Below are 26,235 nucleotides of genomic sequence, written 5' to 3'. Positions count from 1 at the left end.
AAAAAAAAAAAAAAAAAAAAAAAAAAAAATGGATTAAAGACCTAAATGTAAGGGCAGACACTATAAAAGTCTTAGAGGAAAACATTGGCAGAACACTCTATGACATATATCACAGCAAGATCTTTTTTGACCCAACTCCTACAGAAATGGAAGTAAAAACAAAAATAAACAAATGGGACCTAATGAAACTTAAAAGCTTTGGCACAGCAAAGGAAACCATAAACAAGACAAAAAGACAACCCTCAGAATGGGAGAAAATATTTGCAAATGAAGCAACGGACAAAGGATTACTCTCCAAAATATACAAGTAGCTCATGCAGCTCTATATCAAAAAACAAACAACCCAATCGAAAAAATGGGCAGAAGACCAAAATAGACATTTCTCCAAAGAAGATATACAGACTGCCAACAAACACATGAAAGAATGCTCAACATCACAAATCATTAGAGAAATGCAAATCATAACTACAATGAGGTATCACCTCACACCAGTCAGAATGGCCATCATCAAAACATCTACAAACTATAAATGCTGGAGAGTGTATGGAGAAAAGGGAACACTATTTCACTGTTGGTGGGAATGTAAATTGATACAGCCACTATGGAGAACAGTATGGAGGTTCCTTAAAAAAACAAAAATAGAACTACCATATGACCCAGCAATCCCACTACTGGGCATATACCCTGAGAAACAATTCAAAAACAGTCATGTACCACAATGTTCACTGCAACACTATTTCCAATAGCCAAGAAGCAACATAAGTGTCCATCGACAGATAAATGGATAAAGAAGATGTGGCATATATATACAATGGAATATTACTCAGCCATAAAGAGAAATAAAATTGAGTTATTTGTAGTGAGGTGGATGGACCTAGAGACTGTCATACAGAGTGAAGTAGGTCAGAAAGAGAAAAACAAATACTGTATGCTAACACATATATATGAAATCTAAAAAAAAAAAATGGTTCTGAAGAACCTAGAGGCAGGACAGGAATAAAGATGCAGACATAGAAAATGGACTTGAGGACATGGGGAGGGGGAAGGAGGGTAATCTGGGACAAAGTGAGAGAGTGGCATGGACATGTATACACTACCAAATGTAAAATAAGATAGCTAGTGGGAAGCAGCCACATAGCACAGGGAGATCAGCTCAGTGCTTTGTGACCACCTACAGGGGTGGGATAGGGAGGGTGGGAGGGAGACACAACAGGGAGGGGATATGGCGATATATGTATATATATAGCTGACGCACTTTGTTATACAGCAGAAACACACCATTGTAAAGCAATTTTACTCCAATAAAGATGTTAAACAAAATATAAATAAAAACGGAATATAATCCCAAGTGCAAGCCACAGACCTTGGTTTGTGTGACCTTGACCTTGAACAAATGAACTCAATTTTCTCATCTGTAAAATGGGTATTAAAATTATGTTGATTTCAGGACTTCTCTGGTGGTCCAGTGGCTAAGACTCTGCACTCCCAATGCAGGGGGCCTGGTTTCAATCCCTAGTCATGGATATAGATCCCACATGCCACAACTAAAGATCCCACCTGCTGCAACTAAAGATCCTGTGTGCCACAACTAAGACCTGGAGCAGCCAAATAAATAAATTTTTTTTTTTAATTATATTGCTCATAAAATTACTGTGAAAACTGAAATGAGCTAGTGTTTTTCTTTTTTCATTTTTGAATTTTATTTTTTTACACAGCAGATTCATATTAATTATCCATCTTATACATATTACTGTATATATGTCAATCCCAATCTCCCAATTCATCACACCACCACCACCACCACCCGTCACTTTTGCCCTTGGTGTCTATACGTTTGTTCTCTATATCTGTGTCTCTATTTCTCCCTTGCAAATTGGGTCATCTGTACCATTATTCTAGGTTCTACATATATGTGTTAATATACAATATTTGCTTGTATCTTTCTGACTTACTCTGTATGACAGTCTCTAGATCCATCCATGTCTCTACAAATGACCCAATTTCATTCCTTTTTATGGCTGAGTAATATTCAATTGTATATATGTACCACATCTTCTTTATCCATTCGTCTATCGATGGGCATTTAGGTTGATTCCATGACCTGGCTATTGTCAATAGTGCTGCAATGAACACTGGGGTGCATGTGTCTTTCTGAATTATGGTTTTCTCTGCGTATATACCAGTAGTGAGATAGTGGGGTCATATGGTAATTCTATTTTTAGTTTTTTAAGGAACCTCCATACTGTTGTATCAATAGTGGCTGTATCAATTTATAGTCCCACCAACAGTGCAAGAGGGTTCCCTTTTCTCCACACCTGCTCCAGCATTTGTTCTTTGTAGATTTTCTGATGATGCCCATTCTAAATGGTGTGAGGTGATACCTCATTGTAGTTTTGATATGCATTTCTCTAATAGTTAGTGATGCTGAGCAGCTTTTCATGTGCTTCTTGGCCTTCTGTATGTCTTCTTTGGAGAAATGTCTACTTAGGTCTTCTGCCCATTCTTTGACTGGGTTTTTTGCTCTTTTAATATTGAGCAGCATGAGCTGTTTATATATTTTGGAGATTAATCCTTTGTCCGTTGATTCGTTTGCAAATATCTTCTCCCATTCTGAGGGTTATCTTTTCATCTTGTTTATGGCTTCCTTTGCTGTGAAAAAGCTTTTAAGTTTCATTAGGTCCCATTTGTTTAGTTTTGTTTTTATTTCCATTACCCTAGGAGGTGGATCAAAAAAGATCTTGCTGTGATTTATGTCAGAGTGATCTTTCTGTTTTCCTGTAAGAGTTTTATAGTGTCCAGTCTTACATTTCGGCCACTAATCCATTTTGAGTTTATTTTTGTGTATGGTGTTAGGGAGTGTTCTAATTTCATTCCTTTACATGTAGCTGTCCAGTTTCCCCAGCACCACATATTGAAGAGACTGTCTTTTCTCCATTGTATATCCCTGCCTCCTTTGTCATAGATTAGTTGACCATAGGTGTGTGGGTTTACCTCTGGGCTTTCTATCCTGGTCCATAGATTTATATTTCTGTTTTTGTGCCAGTACCATATTATCTTGATTACTGTAGCTTTGTAATACAGTCTGAAGTCAGGGAGTCTGATTCCTCCAGCTCCGTTTTTTTCCCTCAAGACCGCTTTGGCTATTCGGGGTCTTTGGTGTCTCCAAACAAATTTTAAAATTTTTTGTTCTAGTTCTGTAAAAAATGCCATTGGTAATTTGGTAGGGATTGCATTGAATCTGTAGATTGCTTTCGGTAGTATAGTCATTATCACAATGTGGATTCTTCCAATCCAAGAACATGGTATATCTCTCCATCCGTTTGTATCATCTTTAATTTCTTTCATCAGTATCTTATAGTTTTCTACATACAGGTCTTTTGTCTCCCTAGGTAGGTTTATTCCTAGGTATTTTATTTTTTGCTGCAATGGTAAATGGGAGTGTGTCCTTAATTTCTCTTTCAGATTTTTCATCATTAGCATATAGTAATGCAAGAGATTTCTGTGCATTAATTTTGTATCCTGCTACTTTACCAAATTCATTGATTAGCTCTAGTACCTTTCTGATGGCACCTTTAGGATTCTCTATGTATAGTATCATGTCATCTGCAAACAGTGACAGTTTTACTTCTTTTCCAATTTGTATTCCTTTTCTTTTTCTTCTGATTGCTGTGGCTAGGACTTCCAATACTATGTTGCATCATAGTGGCGAGAGTGGACATCCTTGTCTTGTTCCTGATATTAGAGGAAATGCTTTTGGTTTTTCACCATTAAAGATGATGTTTGCTGTGAGTTTGTCGTATATGGCCTTTATTATGTTGAGGTAGGTTCCCTCTATGCCCACTTTCTGGAGAGTTTTTATCATAAATGGGTGTTGAATTTTGTCAAAAGCTTTTTCTGCATCTATTGAGATGATCATATGCTTTTTATTCTTCAATTTGTTAATATGGTGTATCACATTGATTGATTTGCATATATTGAAGAATCCTTGCATCCCTGGGAAACATCCCACTTGATCATGGTGTATGATCCTTTTAATATGTTTTTGGATTCTGTTTGCTAGTATTTTGTTGAGGATTTTTGCATCTATATTCATCAGTGATATCAGTCTGTAATTTTCCTTTTTGTACTATCTTTGTCTGGTTTTGCTATGAGGGTGATGGTGGCCTCATAGAATGAGTTTGGGAGTGTTCCTTCCTCTGCAATTTTTTGGAAGTGTTCAAGAAGGATGGGGGTTAGCTCTTCCCTAAATGTTTGATAGAATTTACCTGTGAAACCATCTGGTCCTAGACTCTTGTTTGTTGGAAGATTTTTAATCACAGTTTCAATTTCATTATTTGTGGTTGGTCTGTTCATATTTTCTATTTCTTCTTAGAAAGGTTATACCTTTCTAAGAATTCGTGCATTTCTTCCAGGTTGACCATTTTATTGGCATAGAGTTGCCTGTAGTAGTCTCAGAGGATGTTGTGTATTTCTGCGGTGTCTGTTGTAACTTCCCTTTTTTCATTTCTAATTTTATTGATTTGAGTCCTCTCCCTCTTTTTCTGGATGAGTCTGGCTAATGGTTTATCAATTTTGTTTATCTTCTCAAAGACCAGCTTTTAGTTTTATTTACCTTTGCTATTGTTTTCTTTGTTTCTATTTCATTTATTTCTTCTCTGACCTTTATGATTCCTCTCCTTCTACTAACTTTGGGTTTTGTTTGTTCTACTTTCTCTACTTCCTTTAGGTATAAGGTTAGATTGTTTATTTGAGATTTTTCTTGTTTCTTGAGGTAGGATTGTATTGCTATAACCTTCCCTCTTAGAACTGCTTTTGCTGCATCCCATATATTCTGGATAGTAGTGTTTTCATTGTCATTTGTCTCTAGGTATTTTTTGATTTCCCTTTGATTTCTTCAGTGATCTCATTGTTATTTAGTAACGTATTGTTTAGCCTCCATGTGTTTGTGTTTTTTACGTTTTTTTCCCTGTAACTGATTTCTAATCTCATAGTGTTGTGGTCCGAAAAGATGCTTGATATGATTTCAATTTTCTTAAATTTACTGAGGCTTGCTTTGTGACCCAAGATGTGATCCTGGAAAATGTTCCATGTGCACTTGAGAAGCAAGTGTAATCTGCTGTTTTCGGATGGAATGTCCTATAAATATCAATTAAATCTATCTGGTCTATTGTGTCATTTAAAGCTTGTGTTTCCTTATTAATTTTCTGTTTGGATGATCTGTCCATTGGTGTAAGTGAGGTGTTAAAAATCCCCTACTATTATTGTGTTACTGTTGATTTCCTCTTTTATAGCTGTTAGCAGTTGCCTTATGTATTGAGGTGCTCCTATGTTGGGTGCATATATAATTGTTACATCTTCTTCTTGGATTGATCCCTTGATCATTTTGTAGTGTCCTTCCTTGTCTCTTTTAACATTCTTTATTTTGAAGTCTATTTTATCTGAAATAAGTATTGCTACTCCAGCTTTCTTTTGATTTCCATTTGCATGTAATATCTTTTTCCATCCCCTCACTTTCAGTCTGTATGTGTCCCTAGGTCTGAAGTGGGTCTCTTGTAGACAGCATATATATGGGTCTTATTTCTGTATCCATTCAGCCAGCCTGCGTCTTTTGGTTGGAGCATTTAATCCATTCACATTTAAGGTAATTATTGATATGTATGTTCCTATTACCATTTTCTTAATTGTTATGGGTTTGTTTTTGTAGGTCCTTTTCTTCTCTTGTGTTTCCCACTTAGAGAAGTTCCTTTAGCGTTTGTTGTAGAGCTGGTTTGGTGGTGCTGAATTCTCTTAGCTTTTGCTTGTCTATAAAGCTTTTGATTTCTCCGTTGAATCTGAATGAGATCCTTGCTGGGTAGAGTAATCTTGGTTGTAGGTTCTTCCCTTTCACAACTTTAAATATATCATGCCACTCCCTTCTGGCTTGTATGTTAACCTTATGGGAGTTCCCTTGTATGTTATTTGTTGTTTTTCCCTTGTTGCTTTCAATAATTTTTCTTTGGCTTTAATTTTTGTCAGTTTGATTACTTTGTGTCTCGGTGTGTTTCTCCTTGCACTTATCGTGCCTGGGACTCTCTGCACTTCCTGGACTTGGGTGGCTATTTCCTTTCCCATGTTAGGGAAGTCTTCGACTATAATCTCTTCAAGTATTTTCTCGGGTCCTTTCTCTCTCTCTTCTCCTTCTGGCATCCCTATAAAGCGGATGTTGCTATGTTTAATGTTGTCCCAGAGGTCTCTTGGGCTGTCTTCATTTCTTTTCATTCTTTTTTCTTTATTCTGTTCCGTGACAGTGAATTCCACCATTCTGTCTTCCAGGTCACTTATCCGTTCTTCTGCCTCAGTTATTCTGCTATTGATTCCTTCTAGTGTATTTTTCATTTCAGTTATTGTATTGTTCATCTCTGTTTGTTTGTTCTTTAATTCTTCTAGGTCTTTGTTAAACATTTCTTGGATCTTCTCGATCTTTGCCTCCATTCTTTTTCTGAGGTCCTGGATTATCTTCACTATCATTATTCTGAATTCCTTTTCTGAAAGGTTGCCTATCTCCACTTCGTTTAGTTGTTTTTCTGGGGTTTTACCTTGTTCCTTCATCTGGTACATAGCCCTCTGCCTTTTCATCTTGTCTATCTTCCTGTGAATGTGGTTTTTGTTCCACAGGCTGCAGGATTGTAGTTCTTCTTGTTTCTGCTGTCTGCCCTCTGGTGGATGAGGCTATCTAAGAGGCTTCGGCAATTTTCCTAATGGGAGGGACTGGTGGTGGGTAGACCTGGGTGTTGCTCTGGTGGGCAGAGCTCAGTAAAACTTTAATCCGCTTGTCTGCTGATGGGTGAGGCTGGGTTCCCTCCCTGTTGGTTGTTTGGCCTGAGGCGACCCAACACTGGAGCCTACCTGGCTCTTCAGTGGGGCTAATGGCAGACTCTGGGAGGGCTCATGCCAAGGAGTACTTCCCAGAATTTCTGCTGCCAGCGTCCATGTCCTCATGGTGAGCCACAGCTACCCTCCACCTCTGCAGGAGACCCTCCAACGCTAGCAGGTAGGTCTTGTTCAGTCTCCTATGGGGTCACTGCTCCTTCCCCTGGGTCCTGATGCGCACACTACTTTGTGTGTGCCCTCCAAGAGTGGAGTCTCTGTTTCCCCCAGTCCTGTTGAAGTCCTGCAATCAAATGCCGCTAGCCTTCAAAGTCTGATTCTCTAGGAATTCCTCCTCCCGTTGCCAGACCCCCAGGTTGGGAAGCCTGACGAGGGGCTCAGAACCTTCACTCCAGTGGGTGGACTTCTGTGGTATAAGTGTTCTCCAGTTTGTGAGTCACCCACCAGGCAGTTATGGGATTTGATTTTTTTGTGATTGCGCCCCTCCTACTGTCTCATTGTGGCTTCTCCTTTGTCTTAGGATGTGGGTTATCTTTTTTGGTGAGTTCCAGTGTCTTCCTGTTGATGACTGTTCAGCAGTTAGTTGTGATTCTGGTGCTCTTGCAAGGAGTGAGCACACATCCTTCTACTCCACCATCTTGAACCAATCTCTCCAGTTCTTGTACTCTAGGATATAGTAGTATTTGTTCCCCAACTGGTCTGTGCCTATTTGCTCCTTCACTTCCTTTGACAGCACTCTCCACAAGACATGGAACAAATTCTGAGACCAACCCATGCCTTCCCACCAGCTCCAGCCGAGCTAGTGTTTTACTAAACAATGGGTTATAAGCCATTTAGCAGGATATAAAATGAGACATGAGACAACCAGCATTCTTTAAAGGAAACAGAATAAAATGGAAAGTAACAAAGTGTATCACAAGTAGTAAATATAAGTGTTGTTTCGTGAAACTTTTTTTCTGAATATATAGATGTATAACTTAGTCCTGCTTTACAACACTATTGTTTTTAACTATGAGTCAAATTTTTTAAAAATACTGAAATAAAACATGTGAAGTATATAGCAGAAGGCATGGCCCATAGCAAGCTATTGTTAGTGACAACAGGAAATCACTGGTACCCCAAGGTCTACAGTCACAAATTGGGGACCACTGCTGTAAAGACCTGGCTTGCTAGGAATGTAGTGGGCCATCATTTTCAATATATCCTCCAGAGAGACCAGAACAAGGCTTACCATAGAGAAAGGAGAAAATAAAAATATGCCTCTAGAAAACAGGATAGAGTTTTATTTAGCTCGCCTCAAGAGACAGCTTGAATACCATCTATGTTAATTGCTGGTCATTTGACTTCATACAAGTTATTTAATTTCTCTAGGCCTCAGCTCCCTAAAATAAAGATAATAATAGTAGCTGCCACATAGGTTTGTCACAAGAATTAAATTAGTTGAATTTTAAAAGTGCTCACTATGCCTGGCACATAGTAAGCGCTCAAAAATCATCAACTGTTGCTATAGTTGCTATTATTATTATTACTATACTGAGAATAGACCAAGCTACAAATAGTGACCATTTTTCTACTTCCTCCCTTAGTTTCAAATGATTTTTATCTCTTATTGTTATTCCTGCAGCAAAACAAAAGACTTTTTTTTAAACCAAATAAAAGACTGTGAACAACTTTTTCTTTAGGAAGTCCTTTATATATTAGCACGTACATTCATCTTTTCTCTGAGCTCTAAGTTATTTTTAATAATAATAAAGGGTTATTTATTTTTTGTCTTGGGTGCCTGGCAGAGGTTGTATGTATATAAATGCTCACATCCTATCTGTATGCTGAAATTTCATCAGGAGATCCAAAGGTGCTAAGCCCAGCTTTCTGGATATGCTATTTCTTGCTTCCACGTGGAAAATACCATATGGAATTGATGTGATCCATGAAAAGGGGAGTTGAACTTTCTAGTATTCACAGACATATTGGCCCCTGGATTAAATTTGAGATTTAATACACCGAAACCCAATCCCCTGACAGAGCCTTGTAACCACCAGACTGGAAATAGACTTTCTGGATGACCACTGAGTTTCTAAATCACATTAGCCTTTTGTCAAGTCACACAGCAGGTAAATAGTGGAATAATTTAGGTTCTCGACATCAGGGAAAAAGCACACACTGCAGCGAGGAATTAACCTCTCCAAGGTTAATTAACCTCTCCATTTCTTCTTTGCCTTCCTCTTGCCCTACAAGTGTCTCTTAAAATCATAAGGCATCTACCTACCATGCTTTGACTCATGGTCCTGTTCTATTGGGGCCTGCCAGCCCAACAGGGTTCGGATGCCACCCATCTGACATCCCACCTAAATCCCTATGCTCTGTGTCTCTTTTAAGTCTCCAGAGACAAACATTTCTGACCCAAAGTAAATAAACTGCCTAGGGCGCCAGGCAGAATCTCATGAGCATAAATAACAGCAACCAAAGGCAGAGCCAAAAGAAATGGACCGTAACGAGGGAATTTTTCCCAACATTTTAACATGAAAATTTTCTAAAATGAAAGTTGATAGGCTAGTATAGCCAGTATCTACATACCCACCACCAAGATGGAACAGCTGTTCATATTTTGGCATTATGTATGTATGTATGTATGTATCCATTTGATCCTGCCTATGTGTGTGTATGCTAAACCATGTGAAAGTAAGCTGCTGGTATCAGGACACTGCACCCCTAAATATTTCAGCATTTGTCTTCTCAGAATGAAGACATTCTCCTTTGTAACCTTAGTAGAATAACCACACCTAAGCAAATTAAGGGGAACTAATATCATCTAATATTAGCCCACATTCCAATCACCCTCCTTATCCTAAGAATTAAAACATGGTATTTGATTACTATAGCTCTTCAGGCCCTTTAAAATAGAGCAGTCCTCCTACCTCTTACTTCAATGGCACTGACTCCTGCATGTGTCTGGGCCAGTTGTCTATAAAATGTGCACTGGTAGGTTGTAATCGTGATCGGAAGAAGCAGGAGAGGAGAACGGGGCACAGCTCAGGGTAGCAGGGAGAATAAACTGGACTTTGCATCTCATTCAGAGTAGAGGACAATGGCTCCCCAGCCCGACACACCCCTGCCCTCACTCCACTTCTCCACCTCACAGACCTCACTGCAGCCACGCTGGCTTCCTTGCTGCTCCCCAACAAGCTAACAACACACCCAGCTCAACACGTTGGCTCTCTTTCCCTTCCTTGGGAGGCTCTTCTCCCCCATAGCCAAATGGGTGCCCCCATCCCACCCCCCCTCCCCCACCGCCTCCAGGTCTTCACTCATCCTATTTAAAATTGCAAACCACGCTCCCCACCTTATTGTGTCCTCACAGCATATTTCACCATCTAGCTTTTTATGCATTTTGTTTCTTTTGCTGACTGCTTCTCTCACCACCTGGAATATACACTCCTCCAGAACAGGGTTTTCGTGTGATAGTGCTCATGGCTGCATCCCCAGCTCCTATATTAGTACCAGGCCCTGTTCAATCAACATATATTTATCAAGACCCTCTGCTATGCTCCAGACACTGGCAGAGCAGCAGGACATCAGATGTGCCCCTCAGAGTTGACACATGCCCTAGGCCAGCAGTGAGGCTACTGCTCAGCATTAAGAATGGCTCTCGGAAGCCAGGTGAGACCCTGGACCTGCCCAGGGCCATTCCCAAGCCTTGGCATTTGCTTGGAGCTAGAGCTGACCGTACAGCTCACTCCTGCTGTCCCACTGTCCCCCTCATGAATCCCACAGTTGCCTGTGCAGGTCTCTGACAATTCACCTGGGCCTGACAACTCCTCAGTGTGTCCACTACAAAGTTGCCCTTCCCTTCCCTCAGGACCACATCATCCCTCCAGTCACCCCCTCCCACCTGTCCTCCTCAAGGCCAACGCACTGACCTTTCTAAGAAGCAACTGTGGCCAAGCCACTACCGCAGCTCAAAATGTCACTGGCATCCTCCACCACGTAGGAAAAACATCAGCACCTACTCTCACATATGCATAAGACCCTTCTTGACCAGACAGCCACCTTCCCCACCCCCTCTCCTACCACTCCTCACTTCACACTTGACAACACTGAATTATTTTTAGAAGTTTCTGGAATAATCCAGGCTCCTCACGCCTTGCACTTATTTAACCTTCTCTCCAGCATGCACCTCGGCTCCTACCCCATCACCTCCAGTTTGTGGTCCTGGGAAACTTCTACTCTTCCTGCCAGTTTCAACTCAAATGCTATCTCTCTGGGCACCTTTTCTGACTAGTAGGTGAACTTGGCCTCTCCCTTCTGTTATTCTTACACAGGGAATTTTGTCTAAAATGAAACTCACTTTAACAGTGCCACCTCACCATTATTTGTTTCTCTGTCTACCAGCTAGACATCAGCATGGTCCTGGGAGGCATGCCCTATGAAGGGGCAAGGGTCTTTCATCTTCCTATCCAAAGAGTCTTTGGCAAAATACTAGGTGTTTAATAAATTTGGACGACTTGGTCTAAGGAGCTATTTTGCCCTGGGCAGAGCTGTTTGTTGAGGGCCTTGAGGATCAGAATTAGTGACCCTCATCTTCCCCCATTCTGATTTTATGGCTCAGGCCTTGAGTTAATGGTAAACGTCCTCATTGTTTCGGTTTGCTGAAACATTATGTAAACCCAACATCAGGCGGCTGTTTGACTGGCGACAAACAATTCTACATTCCAGAGCATGCTGACCTCGTGGCCAGTTTGTTTTGTTTGCTTTTCACTAACAAAGAGCCTCTCATTCAAACTTCTGAAAGTTAAACCACATTCTATGTTCCATCTTGTGCCCCCTCATACAAATGTCAGTGTGTGTGTGTGTGTGTGTGTATGTGTGTCTGTGTCTGTGTGTCTGTGTGTCTGTGTAAGACAGGGACAGAAATAGAGGGATACAGAGACAGAGAGAGATAAAGAAGCCATGGAATTGGCTGGCTGCTATGCTTCAAACTAACTCTAATGCCCTGACCCAAAAGAGGACTGCATAATGCACAAGGGACTGGACACCAGGTCCAAGGGTCATGGTGAGGTGCCACTAGCCTTAGCAGACCACCTGCTTCCAAAGTATTTTTTTTTAATTGGAGTGTAATTGTTTTACAATGTTGTGCTAGTTTCTGCTGTACAACGAAGTGAATCAGCTATATATATACATATGTCCCCTCCCTTTTGGACCTCCCTCCCACCAGCCCCATCCCACCCATCTAGGTCATCACAGAGCACTGAGCTGAGCTCCCTGTGCTATACAGAAGGTTCCCACTAGCTGTCTGTTTTACACACGGTAGTGTATATATGTCAATCTTAATCTCCCAGTTCGTCCCACCCTCCCCTTCCTCCGCTCCCCCATATCCACATGTCCATTCTCTACTTCTGTGTCTCTATTCCTGCGCCGCAAATAGGTTCATCTGTACAATTTTTCTAGATTCCACATATATGCGTTAACATGGACAACATCCTTGCCAATTCTCCACTCCATTTTATTTCCCTCTTAGAGACAGTATCTTTTTCACCGAGTCCAGACAATTATATGGGTCTAATGTTCTGGTCATGGTCAACACTCAGTAAACAGCAGCATTAAGAGTTCTCCAAGGAGTTTAGGCTAATTTTCTACAACTAAGAATCTTCTATTTTGTGAATAAGCTTCTGTTGTTTCTACCCATGATATGTTGACATGGCTGCAATATCACTTAGTGTTATTACTGAAAAATTTTCAACCATTATCTTTTCCCACTGAAGACTTTCATCCATGGTTCTGCACAGGGTGGCAGTGCAGAAGGACACTTACACTGCTAGAAGGCTCATGCTAAGAGTCTACAGTCTTCAGGCTGAAGGTGAAGAAGCATCTCTTGCAGCGTCTAGAATCCTTCCCCTGACTGTTGACATTGTTTCAGTCTGTCTGGTTTGAACCAAAGCCAGCTGAATCTCCTCCAAGTTCCAGTCTTGGTCAGATCTCAGGAGACAGCCTGTCTGGTTGTTCAAAAAAGAATATCTGCCTGAATAGCCACCCCAACCTGGAGTCACAGCAGATCACTGATGCCTTGTGACCCCAGCAAGTGTCCCTATTCATGGAGGAGGGGAGGGCAACAACATTAAATCCTGCAATCTCCACATCTTAGGTTACTGAAGCCTGAATAAGAAGCCCTATGAGCAGACAGTGAGGCTTCAGGGCCAGTTTCCATCTTGCACAATCAGCCTCTCCTGCCAGGCATCTATGTTGTCTTCATTTTTTCCCCTCTTTACTCATGGGCATCTCCTCTCAGGGCCTCAAAGCACTTTTGATTGTCCGCCACTATTTAGTAAGCATATAAAGGGCCTGACCATGATCAGTTCCCTGAAAAGATAGGAGAGAACTAGAAAAGAGGTCTCCACTCACAAGGAGCTTATAATCCAGAGATGGAGATAAAGATGAAAACATTAAAAATGGATATGGGAGTTCCCTCCCTATTGGTTGTTTGGCCTGAGATGACCCAGCTGGAACCTGCAGGCCCTTTGGTGGGGTTAATGATGGACTCCAGGAGTCACAACAAGGAGTACTAACCAGAACTTCTGCTGCAGGTGCCCTTGTCCCTGCGGTGAGCCACAGCCATCCCCTCCCTCTGCAGGAGACCCTCCAACACTAGCAGCCGTGTGGCTGACAGGGTCTTGGTGCTCTGGCTGGATGTCAGGGCTGAGTCTCGGAGGTGGGAGAGCCAAGTTCAGGACATTGGACCACCAGAGACCTCCTGGACCCACGTAATATCAATCGGCCAGAGCTTTCCCAGAGATCTCCATCTCAACGCTAAGACCTAGCTCCACTCAATGACCAGAAAGCTCCAGTGCTGGACATCCCATGCTAAACAACTAGCAAGACAGGAACACAACCCCACCCATTAGCAGAGAGGTTGCCTAAAATCATAGTAAGTTCACAGACACCCCAAAACACACCACTGGACATGGTCCTTCCCACGAGAAAGATAACATCCAACCTCATCCACCATAACACAGGCACCAGTCCCCTCCACCAGGAAGCCGATGCAACCCACTGAACCAACCTCACCCACTGGAGGCAGACACCAAAAAAAAACGGGAACTATGAACCTGCAGCCTGCGAAAAGGAGACTCCAAACACAGTAAGTTAAGCAAAATGAGAAGACAGAGAAACACACAGCAGATGAAGGAGCAAGGCAAAAACCCACCAGACCAAACAAATGAAGAGGAAATAGGCAGTCTACCTGAAAAAGAATTCAGAGTAATGATAGTAAAGATGACCCAAAATCTTGGAAATAGAATGTAGAAAATACAAGAAACGTTTAACAAGGACCTAGAAGAACTAAAGAGCAAACAAACAATGATGAACAACACAATAATTGAAATTTAAAATTCTCTAGAAGGAATCAATAGCAGAATAACTGAGGCAGAAGAACGTATAAGTGACCTGGAATATAAAATAGTGGAAATAACTACTGCAGAGCAGAATAAAGAAAAAAGAATGAAAAGAAGAGAGGACAGTCTCAGAGACCTCTGGGACAACAGTAAACACACCAACATTCAAATTATAGGGGTCCCAGAAGAAGAAGAGAAAAAGAAAGGGACTGAGAAAATATTTGAAAAGATTATAGTTGAAAACTTCCCTAATATGGGAAAGGCAATAGTCAATCAAGTCCAGGAAGCGCAGAGAGTCCCATTCAGGATAAATCCAAGGAGAAACATGCCAAGACACATATTAACCAAACTATCAAAAATTAAATACAAAGAAAACATATTAAAGGCAGCAAGGGAAAAGCAGCAAAGAACATACAAGGGAATCCCCATAAGGTTAAAAGCTGATCTTTCACCAGAAACTCTACAGGCCAGAAGGGAGTGGTAAGATATACTTAAGAGTGATGAAAAGGAAAAACCTACAACCAAGATTACTGTACCCAGCAAGGGTCTCATTCAGATTAGATGGAGAAACCAAAAGCTTTACAGATAAGTGAAAGCTACCAGAATTCAGCACCACCATACCAGCTTTACAACAAATGCTAAAGGAACTTCTCTAGGCAGGAAACACAAGAGAAGGAAAAGACCTACAAAAACAAACCCAAAACAATTAAGAAAATGGTAATAGGAACATACATATTGATAATTACCTGAAATGTAAATGGATTAAATGTCCTGACCAAAAGACACAGACTGCTGAATGCATACAAAAACAAGACCCATATATAAGCTGTCTACAAGAGACCCACTTCAGACCTAGGGACACATATAGACTGAAAGTAAGGGGATAGAAAATGATATTCCATGACAATGGAAATCAAAAGAAAGCTGGAGTAGCAGTACTCATATCAGATAAAATAGATAAGATAAGGTTGCCCACTCTCACCACTATTATTCAACATAGTTTTGGAAGTTCTAGCCACAGCAATCACAGAAGAAAAAGAAATAAAAGGAATCCAAATCAGAAAAGAAGAAGTAAAACTGTCACTGTTTGCAGATGACATGATCCTATACATAGAGAATCCTAAAGACACTACCAGAAAACTACTACAGCTAATCAATGAATTTGGTAAAGTAGCAGGATACAAAAGTAATGCACAGAAATCTCTTGCATTCCTATACACTAATGACGAAAAATCTGCAAGAGAAATTAAGGAAACAAATCTGGAAGAGAAATTAATGAAAAGCTGCTCAGCATCACTAATTATTAAAGCAATGCAAATCAAAACCACAATGAGGTATCACCTCACACCAGTTAGAATAGGCATCATCAGAAAATCTACAAACAACAAATGCTGGAGAGGGTGTGGAGAAAAGGGAACCCTCTTGCACTGTTGGTGGGAATGTAAATTGATACAGCCACCATGGAGAACAGTATGGAGGTTCCTTAAAAAACTAAAAATAGAGCTACCATATGACCCAGCAATCCCACTACTGGGCATATACCCAGAGAAAACCATAATTCAAAAAGACACATGCACCCCAATGTTCATTGCAGCACTATTTAAATAGCCAGGACATGGAAGCAACCTATATGCCCATCGATAGATGAATGGATAAAGAAGATGTGGTACATACATACAATAGAATACTACTTAGCCATAAAAAGGAACGAAATTCGGTCATTTGTAGAGACGTGGATGGATCTAGAGATTGTCATACAGAATGAAGTAAATCAGAAAGAGAAAATCAAATATCATATATAAACACATATATGTGGAACCTAGAAAAATGGTACAGATGAACCGGTTTGCAGGGCTGAAATAGAGACACAGATGTAGATAACAAACGTATGGACACCAAGGGGGGAAAGTGGCAGGGCGGGTTGTGGTGGTGTGATGAATTGGGAGATTGGGATTGACATGTATACAATGATGTGTATAAAAAGGATGACTAATAAGAACCTGCTGTATAAAAAAATAAATTAAATTAAAATTTAAAAAAAAGAATATACAATGGAGAAAAGACAGCCTCTTTAATAAGTTGTGCTGGGAAAACTGGACAGCTACATGTAAAAGAATGAAATCAGAACAATTCCTAAGACCATACACAAAAATAAATTCAAAATGGATTAAAGACCTAAATGTAAGGCCAGACACTATCAAACTCTTAGAGGAAAACATAGGCAGAACACTCTATAACATAAATCACAGCAAGATCACTTTTGACCCACCTCCTAGAGAAATGGAAATAAAAACAAAAATAAACAAATGGGACCTAATGAAACTTCAAAGCTTTTGCACAGCAAAGGAAACCATAAACAAGACGAAAAGACAACCCTCAGAATGGGAGAAAATATTTGCAAATGAAGCAACGGACAAAGGATTAATCTCCAAAATATACAAGCAGCTCATGCAGCTCAATATCAAAAAACAAACAACCCAATCCAAAAATGGACCTAAATAGACATTTCTCCAAAGAAGACATACAGATGGCCAAGAGGCACATGATAAGATGCTCAACATCACTAATCATTAGAGAAATGCAAATCGAAACCACAATGAGGTATCACCTCACACCGGTCAGAAGGGCCATCATCAAAAAATCTACAAACAATAAATGCTGGAGAGGGTGTGGAGAAAAGGGAACCCTCTTGCACTGTTGGTGGGAATGTAAATTGATACAGCCACCATGGAGAACAGTATGGAGGTTCCTTAAAAAACTAAAAATAGAGCTACCATATGACCCAGCAATCCCACTACTGGGCATATACCCTGCGAAAACCATAATTCAAAGAGTCATGTACCACAATGTTCATTGCAGCACTATTAACAATAGCCAGGACATGGAAACAACCTAAGTGTCCATCGACAGATGAATGGTTAAAGAAGATGTGGCACATATATACAGTGGGATATTACTCAGCCATAAAAAGGAACAAAACTGAGTTATTTGTAATGAAGTGTATGGACCTAGAGTCTGTCATACAGAGTGAAGTAAGTCAGAAAGAGAAAAACAAATACCATATGCTAACGTTCATATATGGAATCTAAAAAAACGGCACTGATGAACCTAGGAAAAGGGCAGCAATAAAGACGCAGATGTAGACAAAGGACGTGAGGACACAGGTGGGGAAGGGGAAGCTGGGACAAAGTGAGAGAGTAGTATTGACATATATACGCTACCAAATGTAAAGTAGATAGCTAGTGGGAAGCAGCCGCATAGCACAGGGAGATCAGCTCGGTACTTCGTGACCACCTAGCAGGGTGGGATAGGGAGGGTGGGAGAGAGATGCAAGAGGGAGGGGATATGGGGGTATATGTATACATATCACTGACTCACTTTGTTGTACAGCAGAAACTAACATAACATTGTAAAGCAGTTATACTCCAATAAAGATATTTTTTTAATTATTATAGTGTATACACATATTTGGAGCCTTTTGATCAATAAGTTTTTCTACAAATGGCTGAGATCATCTTCAGATTGTCATTTAAGACCTGTCCATGAAGGGGGCAGAGGTGGGGTGGGATATGATTCAGTACTTTAAATAATCTACTTTTAAGACATTTTAAAACACTACGGAACTGAATTATAGTGACTTCAAATATTTTTCATTTAATTACAGTCTTTTAAATTTACTGAAAAAATCCTCATTAAATTTACCATTTCAAATTTATGTTTAAATGTGCAAAAATATACACATTTTATTAACACAGGCTTTTCTCTTCTCTTTCTCTCCCTATTGCTATTATCTATCTATATACATGCATGTGTGTATGTGTGTGGTGTGTGTGTGTGTGTGTGTGTGTGTGTTTCTCGTTTCTACCAGGAAAATGTAGAGAAAATTTTAATGCTGATCTCCAAACACTAATATAACTGAGATATCTGGTAATTAATATTACAAACAACTTAGTAAAGAGACAGATAAGTGTGGTAGAAAGAGCTTAGGCACTGGAGAAAAGCATGAATTTAACCGGCTTCTTTCTCATTATATGGACTTGGAAAAGAATAATAATCCTTATCTCATAAGGTTTTTTATGGGAGAAAAGGATTAATGTACATAAAGTATCTAGCACAGTATTAAATATGCTGTTTTAAGCTGCCTTGTATACCTTTGGGAATTAGGTATAAATCATTAAAGTCCATGATAACTTAACTCTCTCTTTTTATAAGTTAATAAGCATTTATTAATTAACTGTATTATCTTCAATAATGAAATCACGCTTTCAAGCCTTATCTGGAAATGTGTGATAACCAGGACCCCTGCAAGTGGACAGTTTAATCAAAGTCAGGTAAGGTTTACTTAGCAATAGGAGGAGCTGTGTGTTTAATGGAGGCTCAATTAGAAGGTATACATCCTGACAAAGGAACGGAGAGGAGATTGTGCATGAGGAGCGCATGAGTGAGAAAGGAAGAACAGAAAAAAGCTGGAGACAAGAGAAATAAAATCCATCAACTGAAATAGAAACTCTGGAGTCCCTGTGGAGTGACAGCGTGATCTAGTGGAATGCTCACAGGCTTGGCAATCAGCTGGTTCCAAATTCCTGGTCAGCCACTGGTAGCTGGGTGACCCTGGGCAAGGCATGTGACCTTTCTGAACCTCCACCTCATCGTGGCAAAATAGGTAAGATATTCCCTACCTGGCATGGAAGATTAGAGGTGATCTACATAGAACGCATGACACAATGCCTGTCCACAGAGACATCTAATTAATAACCCATCATTACCCCCCAGTTATCATGTGCTATTGTCATCGCCTAATGCCAGTGCTAAGCAGATCCGTAACATAACAAACTAAAACTAGTCAACTATCCAGCTAAAATAAGAGCAGATACTGATGAGCTAGAAAACAGACAACAGACAGCAAACAAAAAATCTTTTTGTAGCACTAGCAAGATCAACCAAGAAAAAAAACAGAAGGGATAATAATAGTATGAAAAAAATATATTTTGATGTGCCTACAAGGAATGAGGTTTTAGAAGACCTGGTAGCTAAATATCAAGAAACCAGAGTTCACCAGCTATACCTTACCACCTTCAGTAAATGCAGCCATGTTCCAGTGCAGAGTTGCCCAGGTAGAACCAGAAAGAAAGAAAGCTTGGCTAACGAACTAGAATTGCAGATGTCAGATCAAGAAATTCAGTGTGTACCTGATGCAGTATCACTGGATGATACCCCTTCTGTGGAGAAGATTAACGTGCTCATTTGGGAAGTGGGATTCTGGCCCTTGGAAGGAGGAGGTGGAGTCAGGGAGGTTTTCTTTCTCCCAGAGTTCCCCGACGATGGCTTACAGTACAACAGTGATCAACAGTAGAAGGACAGTGCTTAGAGGCTGACCGCTCCAAAAAGACAAGGGAAATAAGTAAAATCACAACAACGGGGACCCACAACATTCCTTAAGAATTTCCTGCAAAATTTCAGTTCCTGCAGGGGCCAAAGAGTGGGATCATTTTAGGAAAGACGCATCCTGCTCGTGGGTCCTGGATGCTAGATCCTGAACAGCAGCAGCGGCATCCCAAAACACAAAGGAAAACAAAGAAGCAAAAACCATAAGCTCCAGAATCATTTAAAGTAGTAACACCATATCCTAAATCCTATAAAATAAGAATAAATATATTGTAAGCACTGATTATACAAGGCCTCCCTGTGTTCTCTAAACAGCTCTACTGTGTAGCCTAAAAATGTATATTTAGTTACAAGGAGCTTTAAACATGTAACTGACAATAACTGTCTTCTTGGAATTCAGAAGAGTCTTTGAGGTACTGCTACAAATGGCCTAGCTCTCCTAACAAAACTAAACAAGTACAAACTCCAACCCAAGAAGTATGTGCTGCTGCCTTCTTATTCTCATCACATGTGTTTAATTAATTAAACAAGGAAGGCATTAGACCAAGGTGACTCAAATGCTCTAATGCAGCTCTAACGCTTGGCACCTACATAAGCAAACCAAAATCTAAGCCTGTAAATGCCTCAGGGTTAAGAAATCGAAACCTAAGTAGAACCAATCACAAACAGCCGACTAGGCTTTCCTGAATGAGGCAAAGGCTTAAGCTACAGCCAATCATATAATCTCCTTGCTTTGCTTCTAAGTCTTCTCTATGAAAGTCCTGCCTCTAGCCCCTAACTACCTCTGGTTTGTCTCTGCCTGATTAGAATCCATATTTGCTCAGGTAAATGCTTAAACATTTTAATATGCGTCAGTTTATCTTTCAGCACATTGAAACTCAGTCCTAACTACCATCCTGGCTTATTGTCATGTTCTCTGACATTTAAAAGAGATCACCCACCTCATCCCCACTCTCACCCCGCCACAGTTTAAAATAAGGGAAGTAAGACTCAGGGAGGTTGAGGGACGGTCACAGTCATAATGACGCTAGTGTTTATCCCTCCATGAATGCTAACCAAATCATTTTAATGACACCTAACTATTATATCCACGTAGGTTGCCAGTCCTCAGCACATATGAGTGACTAGTGTAACTCAGTTATGACTGACAGAAAAACTAAAATGAAAATTAAGATGAGGTATCATGTTCAGTCACATGAGAAATCTATTATTTTGAAGGTTGCCACAAATGCACTGCAATTCGGACGTTCATATCAGACCAAAGACAATTTGGAGTGTTCTTAGTCATGTGAAGCTTATAGTGGCAGTCAGTCCTCCAAGCAATTCACACATCGCAGAAATGCATTTTTAATCATAATTTTATAGGGCTGTATTTTTAAAAGCAACTTTAAAGATATTTCATTGAAAGGAATATGTCAGTAAAATGACTAAAATTCTGAAATCCAATCACAGCTTCCTTCACTTCCTCTCCTTCCCCACTCCCTCCAAGCCACCATCAGTCCACACTCGATTCTGACCCCACTTGCCTGACATAAGCCTGCAAGAACCATCACTGCAACACCCTGCTGGCCTCCTGAGAAAAGCATTCTGGTCTCTCCCTTTGTCTCTCCGCCACAAATCTGCAAGTCCCTCCCTAAGTCTTGGTGGTCCTTTTGTTTGCCTTGAATAGACCTACTTTCACATCCACTATAATACCAGCAGCAAACTGATTCCATATTGCAGCCTAAATCCTACCCACATCCACAAGAAGGATTGGGCCATCCAAGCACCCATTACAGATACCAATTTATCAGGAAGGTGCACTAAGCCAACACAGGAATGTTGGCAACTTGTTGCCAGTGAACTCAGCTGTCCACATGAAACTTTTCACATCACTGGCCAGACATAAGCCCACTACTGGCTCCCACCAACATATATATTAAAGCATCCTGCAAGGCACAGCCTTTTCTCTACGGTGCGCTTTAGCAAGTTAGATGGTTTGCCCACAGAGTCACAGATCTTGAGATCAGCTGATAGAACAGCTGAGGCCAGCACCAAGGGACCAATGACATGCTGAAACTGCAGGATGCAGACTGCAGTATTTATCAGCAACAAGTGGTTCACATTATTATCTCAGTTTGAAGCACTGACCTAAGACTTCCATGAAGTTGTCTGGTTCAGAAATAAAAAAAGAAACTCAAAAAAAAAAAAAGAGAGAGAGAGAGAGAACTAAAGAAAAATGAGATCTGTTTTGCTATCATGTAAGTCAGGAAAAGAAACTTTTAAATACATATTGAACTACACTTTACTACTATTCAACAATTCATGTATTCAATACATGAATAGTACACTTCCCCTATACTTAGTAAATAGGAGTACTCACCACTACAGAAAATGTGACGTGTGAGACAATTTCAACTAAGCGTAAATGTTATGCTACATCTGGGTCTGTAATAAACCCCAATTTCTAAATATAAACAGAGGCATGCAATTTTTTAAAGAGAAAATCAGCTTCTCTTTGTTATAAGAAAATGACTACTAGATAAATATTTAAGGAATACCACTTCAAGACTGCCAAACTATTGCCCTGCCCCAAGAATTACCCCACCGCCCCATAACATGCTGGTCTGGCCCTGACCTCAGCCCCATTTTATTAGCCCATCCACACATAACATGAATCCCAGCTCTTCTCCTGCAATCCCTCCTCTCCCCCGCAAAGTTATCCCCCTTGTTATTTCTGTCTGTGGCTTCTATTTCAAAGGCAGAGAGGTTCCTTTTCTTTCCAATCTTGCTTCTTACTCAGTTCCCACATATAATTTTGGTTTTATCAATCCCTTCCTCCCCCACCTCTTTAGTCTCCTCCTCTTTACTTCAATCCTTCCTCTTGGGTAACACCAAAGGGAGCACGAGGCTCCGTTACCCTAACACACTCATTCTTCTCCTCCCTGCTGCCCTGACTAACCATCCGTGCTCTTCTGCACGTCATCTCCAAACTTTCAAAGGAGCATTCTACTTGAAAGAGTTAAGTGACCTCTATTTCCTCACCAGTTCCACATGCCTTAACCAAGTGCAAACACACTGACAACAGAACTGCAACAAGGAGGCTGGGGGCAGCTGCGGCAACCTGAAGGGGTCAATCCCCCCCAACCTCTCACACTCCCTCCACTACACCGCCGACACAGGGCCTCCAGCCAACATCCAACCCAAGAGGAATGAGGGCTAGGGGTGGTTTGAAATTTGGGATTTTTATGTGAAATCTAACAATTTCTAAATATTAGCTATTAATCTGATTTTTTTAAACACTGAGAATGAAATGAATTACCTTCTTATGGTTGGATTCAGCCTACAGCCCTGAAATTTGCAAACTATGCTTTAAATCTAAAAACAGTTTTAAAAGTCATCAGTGACCACTTAGCTGCCATAACCAATAGCCTTTCTCACCTCATTTTTCTCACCTTTCCGTGTGTGGTGGTGGGGGGGGCGTTTTATCACCAACTCCTGTGTTAAACTGCCATAGCCAAGATTCTGTGACTCCATTCCTTCCTTACTGTTCTGTCGTCACCTCTTTCCTTAGCTTGTCTTGCTTGATCATTTTCTTTTTTCTCTTTCAAAAACCCCTAATTGCAAAATCATCTAATATCTGGGATTCAACTATTCCCACTACAGAGCTCACTCTCCCCGAAAAACTCCAGCTTCTCCCCCAAGCTCCAGTCTCAAACTTCTGTGTATAGGGTCAAGAACCCCCAAAATACCCCCTAATTCTCTTCCTTAGCACTGTTGCCACCAAATCCACTTATTCTATCCCTTTCCTTTTAGCCAACCAGCCTCAAAACTCCACCAACTGCTCCGTCACTCCTGACACCCAATCAGTCATCACTTCTCTTCTGTGCCCTTTGCAAAATCTGTCGTGAATGTCTCCACCTTTTCTTTCTTCCTCCTTGACTCTCATTAGCTCTCAGCTGGAGGACTAATCCCAGAGCCTATAAATCCACCTCCCCGGCCCAGGTCCTTCATCTCTTCACCTCCACCCTGCTGCAAAATTCATCTTCCTGAAGGACTCAAGTCCTGGCACTCCTGTGCTCAGAACAATTAAACTGGTCCCTGTTGCTTACCCAGAATTGAACTCATCACCCTACCTGATATTTTCAGACTGCTCCTCCTGCATTTCTTTCAAACCCCGTGCATTTCAACCAAACTCGCTCACCTGTTCTGCAAACACACCTCACCTTCTTTACTTAAGCCACTCTCTTGCATGAAATATCGTCCCTTCCTTCTACCAAAATCCTAAGTGGCAAGCAAAGTCCTTTTTATAAATGTTCGGACTGCCTCCTTACTAATGTAATCCTATTCTCTGAAACCCCATAACTCTGGATCTATTCCTCTGGTGGACTTAACACAGTGAAGCCTCCATTAAGAGCTCATGATTCGTGTGTTATCTCTGTAAGATGATGGGTTCCTTGGAGTGGCAAGTTTGGGGCCCCATTTGTCTTGGACCACTCACAATGCTAGCAGTGACTTCCATCTCCATATCTGAGGACCAGATGACTGGGCCAGTTTCCTGACTGCCTGCAACAGTAATAATAATCACAGTATAGGTTTTCACAGGCTGGGGTGGAGCCTAGCAGTATGAGAGAGTTGAGGATCGCCTGTCTTTCTGGCTGAGGCAAGTTTGGGATTAGAATGATATATAGTGGCATAGTGGGCCAGTTACAGGTGCAATCTCATATTTCTTACTTTAGCTTGACATTGGTTCCTGTCAAGTGAACTTTAACTGCTATTTCCAATTCTCCTTCCAGTTTGAGATTAGAGCTGGTATTTAGTCACCAAGATAGCAAGCTCCTCTGTGGCAAACTAGATCTCCTCAAAGATCCCCCCTCCATCCTGTCCCCTGGTTCTCTATCCATTGTATTACCTTGGACTTGTCCTTCTCCAGGATTCAGCCCACAGCGCCTGATCCACAAAGTTGCCTTGGACTACAGGGTTTTCATTTCATTCTCCTAAAAAATAAATGTAACATTTTTTATTGAAACATCCCACATGGCTAAAAGAATTCAAACAGAACAAAAGTGCACTATATGAAAAATCTCCCTCCCATACCATAGTTCCCCAGTTGAGGAGTCTCTCAGTCTCCTAAGGACAACCGCTAAACCATTTCTTTGGGTACCCTTCCAGAAGTTTTCCCTCACTTCTGCAAATATATATAACATATAATCACTTTTGTATAGGAACAAAAGAACACAACGCACACTATACTTGGTTTTTGTTCTTAACAATATTCAGCAATTGTAAATATTCAGTAACTTGTAAATCTAAGTTAATACACAGAAAGCCCTTGGAAGAGTACCTGGCCCACAGTCAATGCTCAATGACCCTTCAATGGAACCTAGCAGAGGACATTCCAAGATTCTAAAGTTCATACCTATTAGACCCTAGGAGCACACAAAAAAACACTGCAGTTCTCCTGCACGAGAGCTCAGAGGTGCTTCTTTCCACTCATTCCAGGGACAGGTTCCTGCAGACTTGGCTGTCACCTCTCACACTGCCACCAGAGTTCATCCTCTCAACCAAGACACACCTCCCTTCCTCTGATCCCACCAAGCTAAACAATCCATGCAAGAATAAAGGCCTCATAATGAGTTTTGTTGCAACCCCTTTCAGAAAACTGAGAAAAAGCCGCTTCTTGCCCTTTAATTTGATTACATGGCAACGAAAGATAAATTACTATGCGCTGTGTGAAATCAGCACCCCCGGTTTTGCCCAAGCTGGCTCAGCCCCGCGCCCCGTCACGGTAACATGGAGAGTCTCCGGCCTTCGGCTCCTGTCCCAAACCTCTCCTACCAAGCCCTCTGATTAGAGGAGAGCTCCCAGGAGGTGTAAATTAAGAAGTTAACCAGACCAGGGCACAGCTGCGGGTTGGAGCACCCTTGGGAGACCACCAGAGAAGTCTTTGCTCCCCTCGAAAGCAGCTTTCAGTTTAAAGCTCTGAAAAACTTCTCCCCACCCTCCCATCCCTGCCATTTTCGCCAGTTTCAGTGCTCCCTCCCCCGCGGAGGCCTGCAGGACTTCCCGTTGTTCGGTTCACACACCTGAGGAGCCTCTCACTTCCGCTGCTGCTTACAGGCAGCCTACCCAGCATGCACAGCGGCAGACCGGGCACCACTCCCCCTGGGGGCGGGGGCGGGGGGAAGGGCAGGGCCAGAGCGTTTGGCTCTTGAGGTTTTTGGGGTGTCTGTAGAATTTAGGAGAGCTTGCATTTAGTGAGAAGCTGGTGACCACTGCTCGTGAACAACGAGTTGAAAATCCTTTTTTTTTTTTTTTGCGGTACGCCGGCCTCTCACCGCCGTGGCCTCTCCCGTTGCGGAGCACAGGCTCCGGACGCGCAGGCCCAGCGGCCATGGCCCACAGGCCCATGGGATCTTCCCGGACCGGGGCACGAACCCGTATACCCTGCATCGGCAGGCGGACTCCCAACCACTGTGCCACCAGGGAAGCCCGAAAATCCTTTTAAATTCCATCCCCCCTAGAGACTTTTCTCTCCAAGTACACGCGGGTTTATGGGCTGGAGGACACAATGTGCACGCACAAACGGGGTCCCCCAGCAACTGAAAGTAGGGAGAAA

General features: G+C 41.4%; 1 long non-coding RNA gene across 1 annotated transcript in view; it reads right to left on the bottom strand.

The window, feature by feature from the left end:
* Window positions 1–26,235, bottom strand: part of LOC114892345 — a 91,837-nt gene that overhangs the window by 36,268 nt on the left and 29,334 nt on the right. Inside the window, exon 6 of the long non-coding RNA XR_003792704.1 lies at window positions 24,529–24,613. This is a non-coding gene — a long non-coding RNA (uncharacterized LOC114892345). The remainder of the gene's footprint in view (window positions 1–24,528; window positions 24,614–26,235) is intronic.

Source organism: Monodon monoceros, unplaced genomic scaffold, assembly GCF_005190385.1.
Source record: "Monodon monoceros isolate NGI ecotype Baffin Bay Population unplaced genomic scaffold, NGI_Narwhal_1 Super_Scaffold_12, whole genome shotgun sequence".
NCBI lineage: Eukaryota > Metazoa > Chordata > Mammalia > Artiodactyla > Monodontidae > Monodon > Monodon monoceros.
The sequence above is the reverse complement of the archived record's forward strand: the minus strand, read 5'-3'. Positions and strand labels throughout refer to the sequence as shown.